Below are 13,679 nucleotides of genomic sequence, written 5' to 3' on the forward strand. Positions count from 1 at the left end.
CTTAAGGACTTTATAGGTAATGATGCAGATAGTTTTAATAAAACTGCGGCCGGCGCCGCGGCTCACTAGGCTAATCCTCTGCTTGCGGCACCGGCACACCGGGTTCTAGTCCTGGTCTGGGCGCCGGATTCTGTCCCTGTTGCCCCTCTTCCAGGCCAGCTCTCTGCTATGGCCCGGGAGTGCAGTGGAGGATGGCCCAAGTCCTTGGGCCCTGCACCTGTATGGGAGACCAGGAGAAGCACCTGGCTCCTGGCTTCAGATCAGCGCGGTGCGCCGGCCGCGGCAGCCATTGGAGGGTGAACCAACGGCAAAGGAAGACCTTTCTCTCTGTCTCTCTTTCACTGTCCACTCTGCCTGTCAAAATGTCAAAAAAAAAAAAAAAAAAAACCACAAAACTGCAAATTTTATTTTTTCTTTCCCTATTTGTATACTTTTTCTATACTTCTTTCTGTTTAAAGATTCATAAATTAATTTGAGAGTAGAAAGATCCTATCTATTGGTTTACTTTCCAATTTCCAGTGTCTGGAGCTCATTTAGGCCTGGGTATAGGAGCTGGGTATTCAAACCAGGTCTCCCACATGGGTGATAGGAACCCAAATACTTGAGCCATCATCAGCTACCTCCTAGTGTCTGCATTGGCCGGGAGCTGGGATTGGGACTCAGAGCCAGGAGTCAAACCCAAGCACTCCAGTATGTGGAATAGGTATCTTAACTGCTGTCCTAACTGCTAGGCCAAATGCTTATTCATATACTACTTTTTTTCCTTCCCGATTCCATTAGCAAGAATGTGCAGTATGATGTTGAATAAGAATGGTGAGAGGAGAAAATAGGTGTAATGTTTACTGTAGGTTTTTGGTACGTTTTCTTTTTCAAGTTGAGGAAATTTGTATTCCTAGTTTGCTGTGAATTTTTCATAAGGAATAGGTATTAAGTTCTTTTTTAAAAAGATATTTATTTATGTATTTGAAAGTCAGACTTAGAGAGAGAGCTAAGAGATAGAGAGAGAAATCTCTGTCCATGGCTGCAACAGCCAGGGCTGATCCAGACAGAAGACAGGAGCTTCATTCAGTCTCCCGAGTGGATGCAGGGGCCCAGACACTTGAGCCATCTTCTGCTGCTTTTCCAGGCCATTAGTAGGGAACTGGATTGGAAATGGAGCAGCTGGGACAAGAACTGATGTGCATATGGGATCACGGCATCACAGGTGGCTTTACCCACTCCACCACAGTGCTGGCTCCTAGTTTTACCAGATATTTGTATTTATTTCTTGGTATAATTATTTTATTTTTTTTCCCCTTTCCCTAGTTTGGATTAATTTATTCCAAATGTTGAACTTGCCTTGTATACTTGGAATAAATCTTAACTTGGTTGTGGTCTGTAATTTGATTATGTAATACTTTCTTTTGTGTCTGTGTTCTAAGAGATAGTATTCTACAATTTTCCTTTCTTGTAATGCTATTGTCTAGTCTTGGTATTAGGGTAAAATTGACTCCAGAGAATGAGTTAAGAAGTACTGTCTTTGCTTCTATTTTCTGGAATAGATTATAGAGAACTGGTATCATTTGTTACTTAAATCTTTAGTAGAAATTACCAGTGAACCATCTGAGTATGGTGCTTTCTATTTTGGAATGTTAGTTATTCAGTTGCTTTTATTGTCATAAGCCTGTGCAGATTATCTGTTTTTTATTGTATGAACTTTTTTTTAAAGATTTATTTATTTATTTGAAAGGTACAGTTACAGAGAGGCAGAGGCAGAGAGAGAGAAGTCTTCCATCTACTGGTTCACTTCCCAGTGACCACAATGGCCAGAGCTGGGCCTATCCGAAGCCAGGAGCCAGGAGCTTCTTCTGGGTCTCCTACGTGGGTGCAGGGGCCCAAGGACTTGAGTCATCCAGCATTGCTTTTCCAGGCCATAGCAGAGAGATGGATCAGAAGCAGCCAGGACTTGAACCAGCGCCCATGTGTGATGCCAGCACTGCAGGTGGAGGCTTTACCCACTATGCCACAATGCTGGCCTCATGTATGAGTTTTGGTAGATAGTGTCTTTCAAGGATTTGGTCCATCTCATCAAAGTTATCAAATTTATAGGGATAAAAATCAACTTTCAGTTTTTGTTTTTTTCCTGTTTTCAATTTCACTGATTTCCATTCAGTGAATAATGCTATCTTTATTATTTCTTAGGGTTACTGTGGATGTAATCTGGTCTTCTTTTTTAGTTTCTTAAGGTAGAAGCTTATATGTTTTTTAATTTCTCAAGACTTTTTACTTGACCCATGTTGTATTTCTTTCTTTTTTTTAAAATTAATTTATTTTTTTGAAAGTCAGAGTTACACAGAGAGAGGAGAGGCAGAGTGAGAGGTCTTCCATCCAATGGTTCACTCCCCAATTGGCCATATCGGCTGGCGCTGCGCCAGTCCGAAGCCAGGAGCCAGGAGCTTCTTCTAGGTCTCCCATGCGGGTGCAAGGGCCTAAGGACTTGGGCCATCTTCTGCTGCTTTCCCAGGCCATAGCAGATAGCTGGATCAGAAGTTTAGCAGCTGGTTTCAAACCGGTGCCCATATGGGATGCCAGCACTTCAGGCCAGGGCATTAACCCACTGTGCCACAGCGCTGACCCCCCATGTTGTATTTCTAAGTATGTTGTTTAATCTCCAAATATTTTGAGATTTTCCAGCTTTGAATTTGCTGCTGATCTCTGGGTTTAATTCAATTGTGATCTGAGAGAATACTTTATATGATGTGTGTTAAATTCATTAAGGTGTGCTTGATGGCTCAGCATGCAGTCTGTTTTAGTGAGGTGTTCATTATGAACTTCAAAAGAATGTGCATTCTGTTGCTGCATGAAATAGTATAAATGTAAATTAGATCTTTTGGTTGGTGGTATTGTCGGTTGTCCAGTATCCTTGCTGATTTTCTGCCTCCCTCACCAACTGAAAGAGACTGTTGAAGTCTCTTATTGTAACAGTGAATTCATGTATTTCTTCTTGCAGTTCTGTCTGTTTTTACCTCATATATTTTGGTACTTTGTTGGTGGTTACATACATGTAAAGATAGTTAAATCTTCTTGGGGAATTGTCTTTTTATTATTATGCAGTTCTTTTATTGCTAGTAATTTTTCTTTGATTTCTGTTGTCTGAATTTAATATAACTGCTCTAGCTTTCTTTTGATTAGTTTTAACATGGCATATCTTTCTTTTCATCTGTTTGTATCTTTATATTTAGAGGGGAATTGTTATATATAACATAAAACTGAGTCTTGTCTTTTGACCTTCTCTTGTAGTCTCTGTCTTTGAATTCGTGTATTTAGACCACATTTTAAAAGTATTGATATGGTGGATTAATATCTACCGTATTTACAACTGTTTTTTATTTGCCATGTTCTTTTTTTGTCTCTCACTTTGTTTCTGCCTTCTCTTTTTTCAATTGAGCATTTTACATTATTCTGTTTTCTCTCTTGTCTTAGTATATCAATTGTACGTATTAAAATGACTGGTTATAGTTTCCAATTGTACATTTAAACTAATTCAAGTTCATTTTTCAAATAACACTGTACTATTTCATAGGTAATTCACTTCCTGTCTGCTATCCCATGTAATTCCTGTTTTGTGTTTCATGTTATTGTTACATGTTGATTATCCTTAATCTGAAAATCTGAAATCTAAAATACTCCAAAATACATAACATTATATGCATAGTCATGATTCCACAAGTGGAAAATTCCATACCTGACCTCGTGTGATGGGCACAGTCAAAATGTAGGCACACTAAAGATAATGCATGAAATTACCTCCAGTCTATGTGTATAAGGTGCAGATGAAATGGAAATGAGTTTTGTATTGAGAATTGGGTTCCATCACTGAGATATCTTATTATGTATATGCAGGTGTTCAAAAATCTGAAAAAAATCTGAACTCTGAACACTTCTGGGCTCAAACATTTTGGAAAAAGTATACTTAACCTGGATTATTATTTTGAACAAATTATTATTGTTAGATCAGTTGATAGTAAGAGAAAGAAAAGATTTGCTTTATCTGTATTCCTTCTCTGTGCTTCCTTTCTTTATATAATCCACATTTGACCTATGTGATTTCCCTCCTCATTGAAGAACTTCTGTCACCATTTCTTGTACATCAGGTGTTCTGGCTTTTATTTTTCTCAATCTTTGTCTGAGAATGTTGTTATTTCTTCATCATTTAAAATTTTAAAAGTTTATATAAGGTAAACAAATTTCATGTGTTTCATATATACAGATTGAGAAGCATAGTGATACTTCCCCCCCCATACACACACCATGCTCCTACCCTCCTTCTTTCTTCCTTTCTTATTTTTCTTTTGGTTTTTACAATGATATACTTTCAGTTTATTTCATAATCGTAAGTTTAACCCTCCACTAAGTAAAGAATGTAACAAACAGCAAGAAGAAAAAAAACACTGTTCTTCAACAGTAGAGACAAGGTCTGTAAACAACTTCAAAACTTTATTTATTTATTTTTAAAAAGATTTTATTATTTATTTGAAAGAGTTACACAGAATGAGAAGGAGAGGCAGAGAGAAGAGGTCTTCATCCGCTGGTTCACTCCCCAGTTGGCCGCAGTGGCTGGAACTGCGCCGATCCAAAGCCAGGAGCCAGGAGTTTCTTCTGGGCTTCCCATGGAGGTGCAGGGGCCCAAGGACTCAGGCCATCTTCTACTGCTTTCCCAGGCCATAGCAGAGAGCTGGTTCGAAAGTGGAGCAGCCGGGTCTCGAACCAGCGCCTATTTGGGATGCTGGCACTGCAGGCAGCGGCTTTATCCGCTCTGCCACAACGCTGGCCTCTTTTTATTTTTTAACATTTACTTATTTATTTGAAAGGCAAAGTTAGAAAGAGAGAGCTCTTCCATCGGCTTTCTCTCCTCAAATGGCTGCAAAGCTCAGGCCTGAGCCAGGAGCGAGGAAGGCGTGCCTTCTGGGTCTCCCATGTGGGTGCAGTGGCCCATGGACTTGGACCATCTTTGGATGCTTTCCTAGGCACATTAGCAGGGAATGGAGCATTCTGGGCTTGAACTGGCACCATAAGGGATGCTGGTGCTGTAGGTGGTGATTTTACCTGCTGTGTCATGGTGCCAACCCCTTCATCACTTTTTTTTTTTTTTTTTTTTTTTAGATTTCATTTATTTATTTGGGAGGTAGAGTTACAAACAGAGTTAGGGAGAATCAGAGAGAGAGAGAGAAAGAGAAAGCTCTTATCTGTGGGTTCACTCTCCAGATGGCCTCATTAGTTGGAGCTGAGCTGATCTGAAGCCAGAAGCTTCTTCCAGGTCTTTCACGTGGTTGCAGGGGCCCAAGAACTTGGGCCATTTCTACTGCTTTCCCAGGTCATTAACAGAGAGCTGGATTGGAAGAGGAGAAGCCAGGACACGATCTGGTGCCCACATGGGATGCCAGCACTGCAGGTGGAGGCTTGGCCTACTATACCACAGTGCCGTCCCCCTGCCCCATTCACTTTTTTTAAAAAAAGTTTTATTTATTTACTTAAGGAGAGTGAGAGTGAGAGCGCTAGAGGGAGACGGAGATGGGGATGGGAAGGGGGAGGTGGGGAGAAAACTAGTGGGTGGGAGATATTTCTGTTTCTCTACCTTGCTGTCTTTTGAATAAAGTTGGGAAAAAAAAGTGTGGGGACTCTCCAAAGACTGGATTTCCTTTCAGTTTTTAGTGAGCCACTAGCAGTTTGACAGTGACTCTTTTTTTTTTTTTTGACAGGGAGAGTGGACAGTGAGAGAGAGAGACAGAGAGGAAGGTCTTCCTTTGCCGTTGGTTCACCCTCCAATGGCCGCCACGGCCAGCGCACCGCGCTGATCCTATGGCAGGAGCCATGTGCTTCTCCTGGTCTCCCATGGGGTGCAGGGCCCAAGCACTTGGGCCATCCTCCACTGCCCTCCCTGTCCACAGCAGAGAGCCGGACTGGAAGAGGGGCAACCGGGACAGATTCCGGCGCCCTGACCGGGACTAGAACCCGGTGTGCCGGCGACGCAAGGCGGAGGATTAGCCTAGTGAGCCGCGGCGCCGGCTGACAGTGACTCTTAAGGTGTTCCTGCTGCTGCTGGTTCCAGTTGAGGGCTTCTGCTCCTGGTTCTGCTTCGGGCACATTGCAATGCTCTGGGTCTGTCTGTCTCTCCAGTTTTAAGGGCAGCAGTTTGCCCTTTGACTTCAATTTTCTGATCTAAGAAGAGCTGTTGAATCTGTTCTGTTGCAAAATATTGGACTTGAATGAGGGGCAACTGGGACATGAACTGGCCTTCATATGGGATGCTGGCGCCACAGGTGGAGGCTTAGCCTACTAAGCCACAGCGCCAGCTCCGGTAATATATTCTAATTTGCAAGAAAGATCAAAGTTTTCCAGAGAAAAGTTGATTATCAGGCTGATATTTACTGGTAAGGTGACTCAGTCCATTTCTTTTCTTTCAGTTTCCAAGTGTAATTTGGGGGCAACAGCAGCTTTTTTTTCCCCCTATGTTGAGAGCCAAAGGTTCATTTTAATATTCTTATACATAGGAAAAATATTTGCTTTGTGTAGCCTTTTCTAAGTATAGGGTCATGCCAGCTTGCACTAATTGTACTTCTGATTACCATTCTGATGATCCTGAGGATGGTTATTAAAGTCCTGTGCTAATGCTTTGGATTTATGGAGCCAATTAACTGTGTGACTCATTTATAGTTGGGTTGTTTAATTTAATTAGTGGATTGCCCACTAATTGTTTTTATGAAGAGAGAATAGGATAGTGTTAGTTCTTACATTTTCTGTGATGTGGTAAGAAACTCAATTCATATTATGAATTTAGTTCTCAGGTATCTTTGTGGAAATTGAAGTATTAAAAGAGAGATGGGGTTGGGGTGAGGTGCAGCATTATGTTGTAGTCCGTAAAGCTGCTCACTGCCTGCGATGCTGGCATCCGTTATCGGAGCACTGGTTTGAGTCCTGGCTACTATCTTCCCATCTTGTTTCTTGATATTGTGCCTGGTAAAGCAGCATAAAGTGACCCTGCTAAGTACTTGGACCGCTGCTACCCATGTGGGAGACCAGGATAGAGTTCCTGGCTCCTGGTTTCAATCTGGCACAGCCGCAACCATTGTGGCCATTGTGGAGTGAGCTAGTGGATGGAAGATCACTCTCTCTCTGTTCCTCCTCATCTCCCCAACTCTACTTTCAAATAAGTAAATGAATTTTTCTTTTAAAGAGAGATTGGTATAAATTAATTATAAATACAGTTTAAAATTTTTCTCTTGAAAAATCTCACATAAAAATTACTACAGTATAGATAATCTAGGCAATATTTTATTAAAATAAAAAGTTACTCTTGAGATGGGCTTTTATTGCAGTGGTTAAAACACTGCTTGGGGGCTGGTGCTGTGGTTTCGTGGGTAAAGGTGCCGCCTGCAGTGCTGCATCCCATATGGGCGCTGGTTTGAGTCCCGGCTGCTCCACTTCCAATTCAGCTCTCTGCTATGGCCTGGGAAAGCAGTAGAAGAGGGCCCATATTCTGCAACCTTTTGGGGAATGAACCAGTGGTTAGAAGACATCTCTCTGCCTCTGCCTTTCTATAATTCTGCCTTTCAAATAAATAAGTAATTCTTAGAAACAAAACAAAACAAAAATGCTGCTTGAGGTCTCTGCATGGCTCAGGTAGACAGTGTGGCAAATGTGGATTAAGGTTCTGGCTCCTGACTTAGGCCTGGCCCCACTGCATCTGTTGTGGACATTTGAGGTATGAACTGGTAGATGGGAGAGCTCTCTTGCCCTCTCTCTCCCTCTTTCTGTCTCTGTCTCTCTCTTTTCAAACACATAAAAATAAATTAAAAAATAAAAAAAGAATTGTTAATTTTATGAACCTGACTACATTGGTGTATATATATGCCTTCAAGTCCTTTTTCATATACAGATATATGCCTTCAAGCCCTTTTTCATATACAGGGTTTTTTTTGTGATCACAATTTATTTTTTAAATTTGTGCCTTACATTATGCAGTTATTAGTGTGCTACCCATTCTACTACACTGTTTTTAACAATATTTTTCATTCTGTGAGTTCATCAGACTAAGAGTTTATTATGCCTATTGCTGTGATGAACATCTTTGTGCATTTAACTTTTCCATGTTCTTTCATTTAACTTCTCTGTGCCATGTCCTTTGCTGGATTTTAAGAAGCCTCAGTTTTTCTTTTTTGTATGTTTTATCTGTTTTTTTCTTTCTCTTTTAAGAAGCATTCTATGTTCTGTCCAAAAGGGTTACAGAACTTTTATTGGCTCTTGAAAAATGAACTAAGAATTTTTTTTTTGTTTATATAATTTGAAAACAAAAACCAATGTTTTAGGACTTACGTTGCCACAATGATTCACATAGTTCTCTTCTAAAGTACTGGAATTTTGTGAGTTGCTAATAAAAACGATCTCGCAGATGTGTCAAAGATTGTATTATAGAATATCATATTTTGGTTATAAATTGACTTTCATCAAATATGTTATGTTTAATATTTGTAATTTTTATGCACAAATTGATATTGTCCTTACTAGTTTCGTGTTGTGTGGATTTTAATTTTGTATCTTTGTCAGTATTCTTGATTAAATTTCTTTGCATTCTCTAATGTGTATTCTCCCCTATCACTTTTATTCAGAGTAGAATTAGGCGCAGCCATTTGAGTGGCTCCTCACCCCACCTCCTCAACTGTAAGAGCTATTGGAGGATTGTTTTGAGAACTTCTATACTCTATAAGCCCTTCTTTCTTAATCAGAGATTTTATATGTAAATTCATTAAACCTTTTCTGTCATCATCTTCAAGATATTTTACCAAGTTTAAAAATAAAGAAAACCTTAACACATCTTTCTTCTTGTGTACAAAGTCCACGTTGAAGCCCGCAGGTAAGAAAGGGTTACTAGAATTATTGGGTTCACTTCATGGTAAAGTTTATCAACTGATAATTATTATTTGTGGATTTATTCAGGGAAGATAGAACTTTATCATTGTTTTAATTAAAAAATTATTTGAAAAGGCAGAGAGAGAGAGAGAGAGAGAGCAAGACAGAGAGTCTGTATGAGCCAGGGCTGGGCCAGGCTGATGTCAGTAACCAGGAGCTCAATCCAGATCTCCCATGTGGATGACAGAGACCCAGTCACCTCCCCAGGATACACATTATTTGGAAGCTGGAATCAGAAGTGGAGTTGACACTGAACCCACTGAAGCCAGCCACTCCAAAATGGGGTGCAGATAATGTGGCATGCAAGGATCCTACTGGCATCTTAACCAATGTACCAAATGCCTGTCCTATTTTTTTTTTTTTTAATTTATCTATTTTATTTGAAAGTCAGAGTTACAGAGAGGCAGAGGCAGAACGAGAAAGAGAGTTCTCCCATCTGCTGGTTCACTCCCCAAATGGCAGCAATGGCTGGAGCTGTGCTGATCTGAAGCCAGGAGCTTCTTCCGGGTCTTCCATGTGGGTGTAGGGGCCCAAGCACTTGGGCCATCTTCTACTGTTTTCCCAGGCCATAGCAGAGAGCTGGATCGGAAGTGGAGCAGCTGGGACTCGAACTGGTGCCCATATGGTATGCTGGTACTGCAGGTGGCGGGCCTTACTCGTTATGCTATAGCACTGCCTCAACAAACCTATTTTTTAAAAAATAAATATCACATAGGAATAGCTACTGGCATGAGATCTGAAGTGATATATAAAAGGATGCTGAGATATTTCTTCCTTTTCTCCAACAAATTTAATGAGCCACTCCTGTGAGTTTGAAATACAAAATGCCTGTCCTTTAGGAAGCTGGTAATTTAGTAGGTGAACTAGAAATATAAATAATGATTACAATACAGGAAATCCCTTGATTTTCTGTTTAATAGTATGTTTCCCCAGATGTGTTTGGAAATTTAAAAAGTCTGGATGTTAACGGAGTAGACAGTGTGTGTATGGAGTTATTCCACAGAGCTAAGGTCTATTCTTATACTTAATTTTAGTTATTGGGCATGCTTTCTCTTTCTTGAGACTGGAAATCCTAAATTGATGCATAGCATTAAAAGTGTGTGGATTGGATTGCTAGCCATCTTTGGGGCTGAGTAAACTGAGGGCTGGATCTCCTTTTGGGCATTGGGGCGGCAGCCTCTGGAATTTGAGCTCTATTATTGGGATAAAAGGTAGAAAACTGAGAGGGATAGGGTCTTTCTCACTCTGCTGTGACAGTATACACTGGATTTTTAGTGCGTACCTTGCGCTCAGTATTTATTCACCTAGGATTTCTGCCTAGAACCCAGCAGTGGCTCTGCCTTCTCCCAAGGGAAGAAATGAGGCCAGTTAAGATAGGTGATGGGAAAGAGACCATAGAGCAGGATACTTACTCTGCAGGATACTAGAATCACAGCTGTACTCAGTCCTCCACCCTTACTCCTCCCTACCGGTTTCTAAGTATATGTGATCAAGATGTTGTGCAGAGCACGATGGAGGACGAGGCAGGAAGAGTTACCTTGTTTTTCATTGTAGGTCAGTGACAAATGTTCTCTTACACCTCCTTCATACCCCCTTCTCCCAACTCCCTAGCATTGTGAGATGATAGAGCTTCATTCAGTAACTCAAAATTATCATTAATAAAGTTTGTCTAAAAGATTGAATTTGGGGTTCTGAAGTAAGTTTGATATCAGTCTGTAATGTGTGAAATGTTTCAGCTGTGAAATTTGTTCCTACGATTTTATTTATTTATTTGAAAGTCATAGTTAAAAAGAGAGAGGAGAGGCAGAGAGAGAGAGAGGTCCTCCATCTGATAGTTCACTCCCCAGTTGGCCGAAATGACCAGAGCTGTGCTGATCTGAAGCCAGGAGCCAGGAGCTTCTTCCAGGTCTCCCACGTAGGTGCAGGGGCCGAAGGACTTGGGCCATCTTCTACTGCTTTCCCAGGCCATAGCAGAGAGCTGGGTTGGAAGTGGGGCAGCTGGGACTAGAACTGGCGCCCATATGAGATGCCGGCGCTTCAGGCCAGGTCGTTAACCCACTGAGCCACAGCGCCAGCCCCTCTGCTTTTACTCTTGATATCTTTTCTTTTTCCTGCTAGACATCATTGGCTGGAACCTGTAGTATAGAGTTGAACAGAAATGGTGAGAGCAGCCTTCTCAATCATAGCTCTAATCATAGGGAGAAAGCATCCCTTTTTTCCACAATTAAGTGTGATGTTACTATATATATATATATATATATATCTACACACATACATTTACACACATATATATACATATTTAAAGATTTTTATTAATTTATTTGAAAGGCAGAGTTACATAGGGGGTGGAGGGGTAGAGAGAGAGATTGACCTTTCATCACTGGTTCACTCCTCAAATGGCTGCAGTGACTGGGGCGGGGCTGGGCTGGGCCGAAGCCAGGAGCTAGGAGCCTCTTCCATATCTCCTGCTTGGGTGCAGAGGCCTAAGGACTTGGGCCATCCTCTGCTGCTTTAACAGGCTCTGTTAGCAGGGAGCTGGATTGAAAGTGGAGCAGCCAGGACACGAACTGGTGCCCATATGGGGTGACTGTGTCGCAGGTAGTGCCCTTAATTGCTGTGCCACAGTGCTGGCTCCGAGTATGAAGTGAACTGTAGATTTTTCAAAATACCTTTGAGGAAGTTCCTAGTTTGCAGAAATAGTTTTAAAAATTAGGAATGAGTGTTGAATTTTGTCAGATCCTTTTTCTGCATGTCTTTTGAGGTGATCTCATGCTTTTTTTTTTTTTTTTTAAAGTTTGTTGATATGGTGGATTACATTGCTTGATTTCAAACGTTAAACCAACTCTACATTCCTGAAATAGACTCACGTGGTTTTGATATGTTTGGCTGCTTGATGTTGCCGTACAGTTCAGTGATGATCTTTTCCGAATCTTTTTTCTCTCGGTGTTTTCATTTTTGGGTAGTTTCTGTTTTTTTTTTTTTTTCTGAGTTTGCTACTCTTTCTTTTGCATTTTCTAATTTGTTGTTAATGCCTAGTGTATTTTGCATCTCACACATTACAGTTTTCACGTCTAGAGGTTTGAAGTACACTTTTTTGTGTACTCCCCATCTATCTGCTTAATTTTTTGAATATGTGAAATACATTAGAAATATTTTAAAGATGTTCTTACCTACTAGTTCTAGCATCTGTGTTCTAGTTTGGTTTCAGTCACTTGTTTTCTTCATTGTGATTCATGTTTTCCTGCCGTTTTGCATGGCTGGTAATCTTTAATTGGATGGTAGACACTGTGAATTTTACCTTTTTTGGATGCTAGGTATTTCCATATTATTTGAAATTTTTTGAGCTTTTTCTCTGGGGTGTGGTTATTTGGAGACAGTTTGAGGCTTGTCCCCCTCCCCCTGCCTTTTTTTTTTTTTTTTAAGTTTGATAGAGGCCTAGAGCAATGCTCAGTCCACGGCTAATTATCCCTTACTACTGAGGCAAGACCTTCCCAAGTTCTCTACTTAATGTTCCTTGAATTAAGAGCATTTTCAGTCTGGCTGTGAGAACAGGCACTGTCCTGGCTCTGCTTGTTAGGCAATATTCTCGAATTCTTCCAGATGGTTCTTTCCCCAACCTCCAGTGGTTCTCACATGATTGAGCTGATCAGTGTTCTGCTGAATATTTGAGAGGCCTTCTTGAAGATCTCTGGGCTTTTTTCTCCATGTAACTTCTCTGGAACTTTCTTCTGGGATCTCTGACTTGGCCTTCACAGACTCTCAGCTCTTCTGTTTCATCAGGGTAGGTGAGTTCATCAACTTGATTTCTTTCCCCTGTGCCTTAGCCCAAAGAGTCTCTGAAGTAGTACGCTGAGCTGATCAGAGGGTTTATATTGTTTGTCTCCTGTCTCTGGAATTGCTATTCATTGTTGCTTGATGTCGTTTCTTTCTTTCTTTCTTTCTTTCTTTCTTTTTTTTTTTAAAGATTTATTTATTTATTTGAAAGTCAGAGTCACACAGAGAGAGGAGAGGCTGAGAGAGAGAGAGAGAGGTCTTCCATCCGCTGGTCCACTCCCCAATGGGCTGCGATGGCTGGAGCTGTGCTGATCCGAAGCCAGGAGCCAGGAGCTTCTTCTGGCTCTCCCACATGGGTGCAGGGGCCCAAGCACTTGGGCCATCTTCTGCTGTTTTCCCAGGCCATAGCAGAGAGTTGGATCGGAAGAGGAGCAGCCGGGACTGGAACTGGTGTCCATATGGGATGCCGGCGCTTCAGGCCAGGGTGTTAACCCGCTGTGCCACAGCGCTGGCCCCTGATGTCGTGTCTTGAGAACAGTTTCCTATATTTTATCTGGTTTTTTTTGTTGTTTTAGCTGAGAAGACAAATCTGGTTTCCTGTTACTATATCCTGAACTTCTTATTTTTTTTCTTTTTAATTCCATTATTTTTGATGGTGAATATAATTCTGGTTTGAGAATTAACATTTCTTTATGTTTTAGGTCTAAATGCAAATATATATCATGTACAAATTTATACAGGTTTTTTTTCCTAATAAGATGAATTGTGTTCTCTCACAAAAGTTACTTGGTATGTGTAATATCTAGATTTAAAAACAGTGTTTTTGTTTCCAGTGTCATTTATAATTGCTTAAAATATAAAATATAGAGTGTACTAATGGAGTGTAGTTATTGAACTGTGATATGCATAGAGAAAAAACTAAAGTTTCCAGAGAACACATCCTGATGAAATCGGTTATA

General features: G+C 40.8%; 1 protein-coding gene across 13 annotated transcripts in view; it reads left to right on the forward strand.

The window, feature by feature from the left end:
* Window positions 1-13,679, forward strand: part of FUT8 (fucosyltransferase 8) — a 296,071-nt gene that overhangs the window by 62,048 nt on the left and 220,344 nt on the right. For 2 of the 13 annotated variants that reach the window (XR_016226669.1, XM_089322512.1), the window contains exon 1: window positions 12,367-12,731. The exons of 10 other annotated variants lie outside the window; for them this stretch is intronic. The gene's annotated coding sequence lies outside the window, so the exon portion shown is untranslated. Of the gene's footprint in view, window positions 1-12,366; window positions 12,732-13,679 lie in introns of those variants that run through there. One more of the 13 variants, XM_089322513.1, reaches the window with a different exon arrangement.

The sequence above is a fragment of the Oryctolagus cuniculus genome, chromosome 20 (assembly GCF_051225735.1).
Source record: "Oryctolagus cuniculus isolate XC-2025 breed Fujian yellow rabbit chromosome 20, ASM5122573v1, whole genome shotgun sequence".
Classification (NCBI taxonomy): Eukaryota; Metazoa; Chordata; class Mammalia; order Lagomorpha; family Leporidae; genus Oryctolagus; species Oryctolagus cuniculus.